Genomic DNA, 11,147 nt, shown 5'->3' with positions numbered 1-11,147 from the left:
CACGTGAGCCGTACGATCCTCGAGTCGTATAGGTAAAAGAGTAGGGTGTAACATTTCGAATTATTGTGCTCCCGGTCATGAGCATGCTTGAATCCATTTACATCGGTCGTAGAGTTAGAATGTGGGATGACGGTATGGATGGTATGTTAGGTAATGTTGATGACTGACTATTGATGTATTACTATGGTTCCTTTTACATTTATGTGCGGGTTGGTATTTACAGGTTTAGAAGGGTATGCTGGTTATGTTTAAATGCTCACACATATGTGTCTAGGTTGCGGGCGCATATATTTTAATTAACCTTGTGGCATTTTCCCTTGCTAATGGTCCAATGCATAATCCTTAGAGTCGAGTTATTTATATGTATCATATATAGATTAAATCTTGCGAGTACCTTCGTACTCTGCTACTCTATATGTTTTGCAGGTGAGGAAGAGACAACGTTTGGCTACTTCACACCGGCCGATGCTAGCGGCGGGAATGAGTAGGCAACTACTCGGAGGTCGTGCTTTTGGGGTGAAGCCTAAGAGCATATGGCTTCACTCTTCTTTTGCTGTCTTTAGCTTTTGTTTCTATTGCGTAGTTTCTCTTTTGGCGCGTAGTTGATCAGTTTTAGTATCCTCCTATATCCCTTTTATTGTAAATTGTTAAACTTGTAAATGGTTAAGAACTTGTAATATGATTTAATTACTCGCTCTTCATTAAGCTTGGTTATGATTATTTATGTTGGAAAGGCATGTGTTCCGATCTTGACACAAAATACATGTGAGGACTTCCAGGATGATATTCTGGTTAATCGTTGAAGTTGTGATTATGTAAATGATCGATTTGGTGATTAATTAGAATATTATTTCGACGGTTCCTACATAGCTGGTATCAGAGTCTAGTTTAATGAAGTAGCCTAAAAACACTTAGTACGTGGGTTAGTAAAAGTGTCAAATCCACTAAGCAACTCACTAAAGTTTCTTTTATACCTCCTCACAATTAATATGTATGAACTTGCCATATTATGCTCCTAAATGTAATGTTGTTGTATGCGACGCTTTTGTCGTTTAGTTTCGTATTGGGATGTTCCTTTTCATGAATCATGTTGCACCGATGGAAAAGGTAAGGAACGCACCCTGATGGCGGTAAATATCGGAGGCTCAACCAATGCAAGGTAGGGGTCTGGTGTGTTCCGTACGATGATGATACAGGAAGTGAATACATTAGCAATAACGTATGAACATCTACCATACGATGACAGATATGATCGTCTACCCATGTGGCGATTACATGAGGTATCCCATAAGACGACTGTACAGGACGTGAATATGTTGGTAACAACGTATGAAATGGTGCTTGTGCAACTCACATTGTTCGCGTGAAAAATAAAAGGTGATGATTGAAAACTATTGTATGTATGAATGCCTGTGATCTTGATGTTTGTTACGGAGAGATGCGTTCGAGAGAGAAACGTGTAGATAGGAATCGAGCATACTTTCATTTTCTATAGCTCATGTGCATGCATTTTTTCAAATACGCGGTGTTATGGGTCCAAGTAAATGATATGCGGCTAATGCTATTGTACTAAGTCAAAATTTGATTTTTTTTCCTCTTCATCTTATCGTTACAACAGGATAAGAATATGCCAAAATCTTGGAGACCTTCCTGAGAGTTCCAACGAGAATAACCCACCTCCACCGCCGAGTATGGCGGATGTTCTGATGCAGATCGAACAAAATCATCAAGACCAGACAGTGCTCCATGAGGCTCTCATGCGCAACACGACCCCTCATGGAGGAGGTAGGGCCGGGCGCCGAGCTGACTTCTCAAATTTTCTAAGGACTCAGCCGTCTACCTTCATGCGTGCTGAGGACCCCCTCGACGCCGATAATTGGCTTTGCACCATAGAGCAGAAGCTCACGCTCCTTCAGTGCGAGGACCACGAGAAGACGCTCTTCGTCGCCCATCAGCTCCAAGGCGTGGCGGGCGCATGGTGGTCCAACTTTCTGGCCATGTACCCCGTCAATCACCAGATGTCTTAGATGGAGTTCCACCAGGCATTTCGTGACTTTCATATTCCTAAGGGCCTTTTGGAGATCAAGAGGCAGGAGTTTATGGACCTCAAGCAAAGAGACAACTTGGTGATAGAGTATGTGCAGGTGTTCAACCACCTTGCACAGTATGCTCAGTGTGAGGTCAACACCGATGGGCGGAGGTAATACCTCTTTGTGAACGGCCTTAACTCCAAGATGCAAGACCGGCTGTTGACGTATGAGTTCGCCGACTTCAACAAACTAGCAAGCATCTCTCTCATGGTGGAGTTCAAACTGAAGAACCACCAGTAAGAGAAGAAGTGCAAGAAGGTCCCGCACCTTCCATGGGCGAGAGTTTTTAACGTACATGGACGGAGAGTCAACCTCCACCATGTCACATATCGACTTCGATTGCTCCACGGCCGATGTGAATAGTGCGGTGTACATCCTTCTCCACTCCACAAGGACATCCTCCGAGACTCACCGGTTCTCAAGCGAGTGTGACTGGTGGCCCCGGTGGCCTGTGCTATAATTGTGGGTGTGTTGGGTATTATGCACATGATTGCCCTTATCTGAAGCTGGGAGACGTGGTGACTGCTCTAAGGCCATTATTATTAGCTCAACCCCCTCAGTAAGCCTCCCAAGCTACGCATGTCCCCAAGCGTGGCCGAGTGTATTACACCGCCACTGAGGAAGCTCAGGAGAAATACAACATGTTGATGGGTATGTTATTTGTGAATTCATGCTCTGCAATTATGCTTTTCGATTTTGGTGCATCTCATTGTTTTGTCAAGGAGAGTTACATCTTGAGTCACAGCATGGACACTAAGATTTTACCTTTCTCTTATCATATTGATACACCCGGTGCTATGTTGAGAGCCAATCGTGTCGTTCCTTTAGTTGAGATTCTAATTGAGGGAGTTCAATTTTTTGCAAACTTGATCCTGCTGGATACTAGAGGAGTGGATGTCATATTGGGAATAAATTGGCTTTCTAAAAATAAGGTCGTTATTGATTGTGCTCGTAGGACTATCACTCTTAATGACATGTTCGGCACCCAAGTCCATTTGAAGCTTAAGGAGATTAAACCTTGCTTTTATACCCTAAAAGTCATCTCAGCCATGAATCTTATGAGTATTTCAGTTGTTTGCGAATTTCCTAATGTCTTCCCAGAAGAGTTGCTAGGAATGCCGCCCGACCGAGTGGTAAAATTCTTAGTTGATCTTTTTCTCAGAACGGTCCCAATTTCTAAGAAGTTTTATAAGATGCCACCGAATGAGTTAGTCAAGTTGAAGAAACAAATTCAAGAGTTTCTTTCAAAGGGTTTCATTCGTTCGAGTTCCTCACCTTAGGGATGTCCAGCACTCTTTGTGAAGAAAAAAGATGATACTCCGCGGATGTGTATTAATTACCGTCCGATGAATGAGGTCACGATCAAGAATAAGTATCCGCTTCCCATGACCGATATTCTGTTCAATCAATTGACTGGTGCCCGGGTTTTCTCGAAGATTGACTTGAGACTGGCTATTATCAAATCAAGGTCCGACCGGAGGATATTCCAAAGACAGCTTTCTCGACTCGTTAGCGTCGGCATTCTTCATGTATTTGGTGAACACTATGTTTATAGAGGAACTTGACAAGTTTGTCGTGGTTTTCATCGATGACATTCTTATATACTCCAAGACTGAGGAAGAACATGCAGAGCACCTTTGTGTTGTACTTGGCCACCTTCGAGATCACCAACTATATGCCAAGTTCAACAAGTGCGAGTTCTGGCTCAAGGAGGTCGCTTTTATGGGTCATGTGTTGTCTAAAAGTGGTGTCATAGTTGACTCGAGCAAGGTGCAGAAGGTTCTCAATTGGGTTCAACCTAACAATGTCACTGATATCCGTAGTTTTCTTGGACTTGCGGGTTATTACCGCCGGTTCATTGAGAATTTATCCAAGATTGTTAGCCAATGACTGAGCTATTGAAGCAAGGGGGTGTGTTTGAGTGGTCGAGTAAATGCAAGTCAGATTTCCAAACCATAAAGAAACTGCTCACGATAGCTCTTATTCTCGCTCAACCCGAAGTGGACAAATGTTTCGACGTCTATTGCAATGCCTCCCGTATAGGTCTTTGATGTGTCCTTATGCAAGAGGGTAGAGTTGTGGCTTATGCCTCACGTCCGTTGAAGCGCCATGAGGAGAACTACCCAACTTATGACTTAGAGCTTGCGGTAGTCGTGCACGCTCTGAAGATTTGGCGCCACTATCTGCTAGGAAATTTGTGTTGTATCTATATGGACCACAAAAGTCTCAAATGCATTCATCCGGGGAAAACTAAGATGTACCAAGACCTCAAGCCCAAATTTTGGTGGACTCACATGAGCATCGATATGTTGCTGAATGTGATGTTTGCTGAAGGGTGAAAGCCGAGCATCTCAAGCCAGCCGGTACACTCCAGCCTTTGCCTATTCCCTCCTGAAAGTGGGAGGAGATCGAAATGGATTTATTACTGGATTGCTAAAGACTCAAATGGATATGATTCGACTTGGGTCATTGTGGATCGATTGACAAAATCCGCTTATTTCCTTCCTGTCAAGACCACGTATTCGGTCAAGCAATATGCGGAACTGTACCTCCCCGAATTGTTTGCCTCCATGGGATTCCAAAGAAGATCATTTCTGATGGATGCACTCAGTTCACTTCTCATTTCTGGAGAAGCCTTCATGAGGCCATGGTCATTGAGCTCTTTTACAGCATCACATACCACCCTCAGATCGATGGTCAAACTGAATAGGTGAACCAAATTCTAGAAGAAATGCTCTGAGCTTGTGTGCTCATGTATGGGAAGAAGCGAGAGATTTTCTTGCTATTCACCGAGTTTTCATACAACAATAGCTATCAATCAAGTATTGAGATGTCCATGTTTGAAGCTCTCTATGGCCGTAGATGTCAAACGCCATTGAATTAGTCCAAATCTGGCGAAGGAGCTTCTCTAGGCCTAGACTTGGTCAAGGAGGTAGAAGAGCATGTTCTGACTATTTGGAAGTGTCTCCTCACTCAGTCATGATAGAAGAGCTATGCGGATCGCCGCCGATGAGAACTTGTGTTCGAGATTGGAGATTTTATGTATCTCAAGGTTTCTCCACTCAAAGGAGTTCGATGCTTTCAAGTCAGAGGAAAGCTAGCACCCCGATATGTGGGACCATACCAAATTGTTGCTCGGTGTGGAGAGGTGACCTACCAATTGAACTTGCCTCCATCTCTTTCTGCCATTCACAATGTCTTTCATGTGTCACAATTAAAGAAATGCCTTCGAGTTCCAACCGAAGTGATCAAAGTTAAATCAAGATTTGCAGCTGGATCATTCATATTGTAAGCGACCAATCCGAATCTTGGACGAAGTGGAATGTAAAATTCGGTGGCATTCGATTAAGTTCATCAAAGTCCAATGGAGCAACTACACTAAAGATGAAGCGACTTGGGAGAGTGAGGATAAAATCCGCTCTGAATATCATGAACTTTTTGAGAACTTGTAAGTACTGCGGTAATTTTTGCACATTGGAACATCTCACATGTCTATATTCATCGCTATGTCGAATGGAAGTTTTGTTCCAAAGGTTTGTGCTTAAAAACCACCCAACTAGGAGAGTCATGCTCCTGGCGGTCTGACTACTATTGGTCTGCCAATCTGACCGCTAGTGTCGTTTAGAACTCAAAACTCTCTACTCTATGGGTGGTCTGACTGCCCAAGGCATGCGCTCTAACCATTGGTTTGCGGTCTGACCATCACCACATCGTCGGTCTGACCATAGGAGCCCAAAACTCTATGTATAGATTTTGGTCTAACCGCAATTCCATGGTCTAACTTAGTTATGGTCTGATCGAGCCTAGCTGCGGTCTGACTGCCAGTTCACAGAGAGGCCCGATGGCTATCTTTTTGTTCCATCGATGAAGGTCGACGTGATTCTTTCCCCAATAGCAAAGAATTCTTTTCCATTTCATCGCTAGCACCTTCTCCCTAAGTCTACCGAATCTCGGGACAAGATTGTTCTTAAGGGGGGAGGTTTGTCACGTTCCAAAATACTAATTACATAATTAGACATGCATAATCATTATCGCATGTGCTTGCAAATGTTTGTCTATCAAAAATCAGTTAAACATGTCTCAAACACCTTAGAGATGGTTTAGAGCACTTTGAAGAATCCCTACATACCTTGGAGAAGGAAGAGAATAGAAGGAGGCTGATAAGCGGAGAATTAAAAAAAAATCAGTAAAAGAACCCCCTCATGGTCTGATCGGTGTCACCTGCGATTTGACCGCCAGGTGCGCTGCCATGTGAGCTACCATGTGGATTTCCCATGATGTGACCGCTCGAGCTCGAGGTCTGACTGCCATTACACAGAGGCTCAAGTTAAGTGGATCGGTCACTTTCTTTTGCTCTCTCCCTCTCACTTTTCTCTCATTCTCTCTCTCTCCACCCGACCCTAGTGAGAGAAAGAGAGCTCTACTCATCGCATTCGAAGATCGTAGATCAGAGGTGGGAACTCCCACGATCTTCGCGGAGGACTTCCCCAAGTTTTCCCCCTCTTCTTTCTCGCCAGAGACCCGTTCATCGACTGCAAGCTTCACCACAACTCTGGGAGCCAATCCGCATATCGGAGCCTCTCTGAAACATTCTAATCCAATAGAAAGCATCCATAAGATGAGGTGAGCTATCCCCTACCATTTTCCTGAGCTTGATTCGACCCTCGTGTCATTTAGGCCCAAGTTCAACCTAGCCTAGATCCAATCCATAGGGTATTTTTGAGTTTAGCTCAATGAATGATGTCCAAATCACTTTAAAACACACTCCACAAGTCCCATAGAGCATTTTTGGTACCCTACGTTGTCGAAGGTTTCGTCAGAATCCTCACCGACGACCCTGCAAGGTTTGACGGTCTGACCACCGCTAGAGCCGGTTTGACCACCAGTTGGGACCGAAAAATCCGACTTGAAAACTTATACAGGAATCTGATTGAAACTAGGGCCAGTCTTACCGTTGGTGGGCGGCCTGACCGCCACCGTGCCTATGGTCAGACCGCTACAGACCCAAACTCTCTACTGGCCACCGGTCAGACCGTCACCTACACATCGGTCTGACTACCAGCCTATTAAAGCTAGGTATACTTAGGTTACATTGTTCATGATTTTAAACTTTGAAACCCTAATCACTTAGCGATCTTTTGCAAATATTTTTGAAGCTCAACGCTCTATTATACTTCAAGCATGTATCATTTGCGCGTTTTTTCATTATTCATTTGTTTATGTATTGCATTTGATTTGTTTAGAGGGTGTTGCACCACCGGTCCAAGCTAGTGAAAGTAACACCAACCTTTTGAAGTTTTGCGAGTGTTACGCGGGAAGTATCAGGAAAACCCTAGAGCAGTAAGGCAAGTATCTAAGCATATTGCACCCTTTGATTTAAATTGTGGAGTCTAAAATTGATAAATTATGCTTTATGTAAGTTTGCATGTTCAATAAGTCAATGTCGGGCTTATATGGTTAGAACCTATGTGATGCATTATCCTACCTTGGTAATTTTATGATCCATATCATTGTAGCCTTGATAACATTATTAATGTCTAACTTGAAAGTTATTCAAAATGCTTAGCAATGCATAGGTCCTCGATAGAAGTCGAGCGATGGTGCAACCATTGTTCGCGAGCTTAGGGCTTACTTATTGTTCATGAATATTGATTATGATGTCGATGGTTGGATGAGATGTGGGCGGTGTTAGGAGTGTTTTCTGCCCCAGAGGAGTTCCTCGGGGTAGTTCAGGAGATGAGCTCGAGCACCATAGATCGCTTTGCATTGGTTAAGCACTGCCCATTGGTGCAATTAGCTTTAGCACTTTTCGTACTTATTACATGTTGCATATGAGAACGATAAGTCGAATACCTTTGTAGTTGTGGTCTTTTGGCGTGCGAGTCGATGGTGTGAGCGAGCGGGCTTGTAGGGGTATCCAGTTTGCTCCGGGAGTAGTTCTGGATGACCATTACATCTATCACCCCAAAAGCGGGTTTAATGGGAAAGGTTGACACGAGTATCCCCTCGGGTGGGCCTGTGTGGACATGTGAGCCGTATGGTCCTCGAGTCGTGTAGGTAAAGGAGTACCCCTGCAGGATGTAAAAATAATTCAAATTACCGAGCTCTCGATCATGAGCATGCTTCTGTCCATTTGCATCGGTCATAGAGTTACAAATGTGGGATGGTGGTATGGATGGTATGTTGGGTAATGTTGATAGCTGGCTATTGATGTATTACTATAGTTCCATTTACATTTATGTGCAGGTTGGTAGTTACAGATTTTAAAGGGTATGTTCGTTATGTTTAGATGCTCACACATATGTGTCTAGGTTGCGGGCACATATGTTTTAATCAACCTTATGACCTTTTTTCTTGCTAATGGTCCAATGCATAATTTTTAGAGTCGGGTTATTTATATATACCTTATATGGATTAAGTCTTACGAGTACATTCGTACTCAGCTACTCTACAGGTTTTGTAGTGAGGAAGAGATGGTGTTTGATTACTTCACGTCCGCCGATGCTAGCGACGGGTATGAGTAGGCAACTATCGAAGGTCACACTTTTGGGGTGAAGCCTAAGGGCACATGGCTTTACCCATATTTTGCTGTCTTTAGCTTTTGTTTCCGCTGCGTAATTTCTCTTTTGGCTAGGAGTTGATTAGTTTTAGTATCCTCATAGATCTCTTCTGTTGTAAATTGTTAAACTTGGAAATGGTTAAGAACTTGTAATATAATTTAATTAGTCGCTCTTTATTAAGCTTGGTTATGATTGCTTATGTTTGAAAGGCATGTGTTTCGATCTTGGGCATAAAACATCTGCCGAGATTACCGGGATGATATTCTGGTTAATTGTTGAAGTCGTATTATGTAAATAATCGACTTGGTGATTAAATATAATATTATTTAGACGGTTCTCCCACAAAAATACCCCTAAAAATTGCCAAATGGTTGGCCATGGTATACAAACAGATATTATTAGTTGTTTTGCCACGACAACCACCAGCTACATAATTGAAGAAATTGGTGTTAATTACTAATCAATTCTAGCTGATGAGTCTAATGATGTGTCCTAAAAGGAACATCTAGTTTTGTGCTTTGCGTTATGTTGATTGTGAGAGGTTCCTTGGAGTTGTTTATATGACTGATAGTATTTCTTTATCACTTAAGAAAGCAATCTAATGTTTGTTTATGAAATACTCGTTAAGTCTTTCTCAAGTCCATGTCTAAGGATATGATGGTGATGGTAACATGAAAGATGAAATTAATGGGCTGAAAATATTGATTCTGAATGAGTCTCCTTCTGCTTATTACATCCATTATTTTACACAGAAAATTTGGAAGCACTAGAATTAAGTGATATTCAAAGTGGAAAAGGATTGGAGATAGGATTGTCTAGGCCAGTGACACTCGTTGTAGTTCTCATTACAAGATTGTATTGCATATTATTGCTATGTATTCTACAATTTATAGTTCTCATTTCAAGATTGTATTGCATATTATTGCTATGTATTCTACAATTCATAAAGTACTTATAAATCTAGGAAAATATCCCTCTCACAAGGATGATTGGGAAAATCCATGCTGTATGTAGGGCATTTGAGTCATTTGATTTCATTTTCATGGCGCACTTGATGCTAGTCATACTTGGATACACATATGACTTATGTCAAGCTTTGCAAAGGAGGGAGCAGTATATTGCTAATGCTATGACACTTATTCACTTGGCTAAGACTAGATTGCAGCATATGAGGGATGATGGATGAGAAGAATGTTTTCAAGAAAAAGTCGCATCATTTTGTATGAAGCTCCGTGTTAAAGTTCATAATCCCAATGATAGATATAAGTCTTTTGGATGATCCCAACGTTTTTACTTAAAGCAAATAAATAATTATTATTTTAGAAGAGAAATATATCTTGGCGTCGTTGATACCATTCGTTAGGAGCTTGATAACATGTTTGACAATTTTAATATGCAATTTCTTGTTTGCATTTCATCCTTAATTCCTTAAATGCTCTCAACTCATTTTCTTTTTATGATAAGAAGCATCTAATGAACCTTGCCAAGTTTATTCCAAAGAGTTTTCAAGTATAGATTTGATAAGGCTTTCTTTCCAACTTGATAAAATTATTATTGATATGAGAAGTGATGGTAGGTTCAATGATAAAAGACTTTTGGTGAGATCTCTGTCAAGCTTGTTCAAACACAAAAGTATTTGATATACAACTTGATATATTTGTTTCTCAAATTGGTATTGCTCTTATCGGTGGCTATAGCGAGTGTTGAAATAGTATTTTCTGCTATGACTTTTGTGAAGAATAAGTTAAGAAATTGTATGGATGGTCAACTATTAAATGATTGTCTCGTGATATTTATAAAGTGAGACATGTTCTTAAGAATTAGTGTTAACGATGTAATCAAATACTTCCAAAATATGGATAATCCTTGTGTGAAATTGATTTTCTTTAGATAATTTGTAATTTATATTTATATAAAATCAACTGGTACTCTTATTTGAACAATTTTTATTATATTTTATTTAATTTAAATCTTAATTGAAAACTACAATTTATATTTATATATGTCGTGTTAGAATAGGTATACCTTTCCAATTTTTCTGGAACCGCCGCTCATCAAGCCCGGGCCGGTTATGCGTTCAAGATCGGAATCACTATAGAGACAAATAATATTAACCTGTCGTCGTTTCAGAAAGGGCTGGTTAAGAACGATACGACGACGTAATTCTGTTCACCCGCTGCTTTTATTTTAGCACTTTGTACGTAACCACTCACTCGTGCTGGCTCAAAAAAGATGGGGCTTTTTGGTGGCTTTGGTCGGACTGTGGCAAAAAATATAGAATAATGATGTGTAACCTTGAAGTTTTCTGACGTGGTATCATGCTCTTCATTTCAGCTCACGCTATCCTCTAATCTATTGCACCCGGGGCCAACCCAACAAATCGCAGCCGCCCAAGTTTCCCACCACTAATCACGATGCCGCGGCGTGTGCCGGAAGCAACAAGCCGCCCACCACACAGTCGCACACCGTACCCGACAAGCACGTACCGGGTTCCAGC

Source organism: Phragmites australis, chromosome 4 (genome assembly GCF_958298935.1).
Source record: "Phragmites australis chromosome 4, lpPhrAust1.1, whole genome shotgun sequence".
Taxonomy (NCBI): Eukaryota; Viridiplantae; Streptophyta; class Magnoliopsida; order Poales; family Poaceae; genus Phragmites; species Phragmites australis.
Note: the sequence above shows the minus strand (reverse complement) of the source record.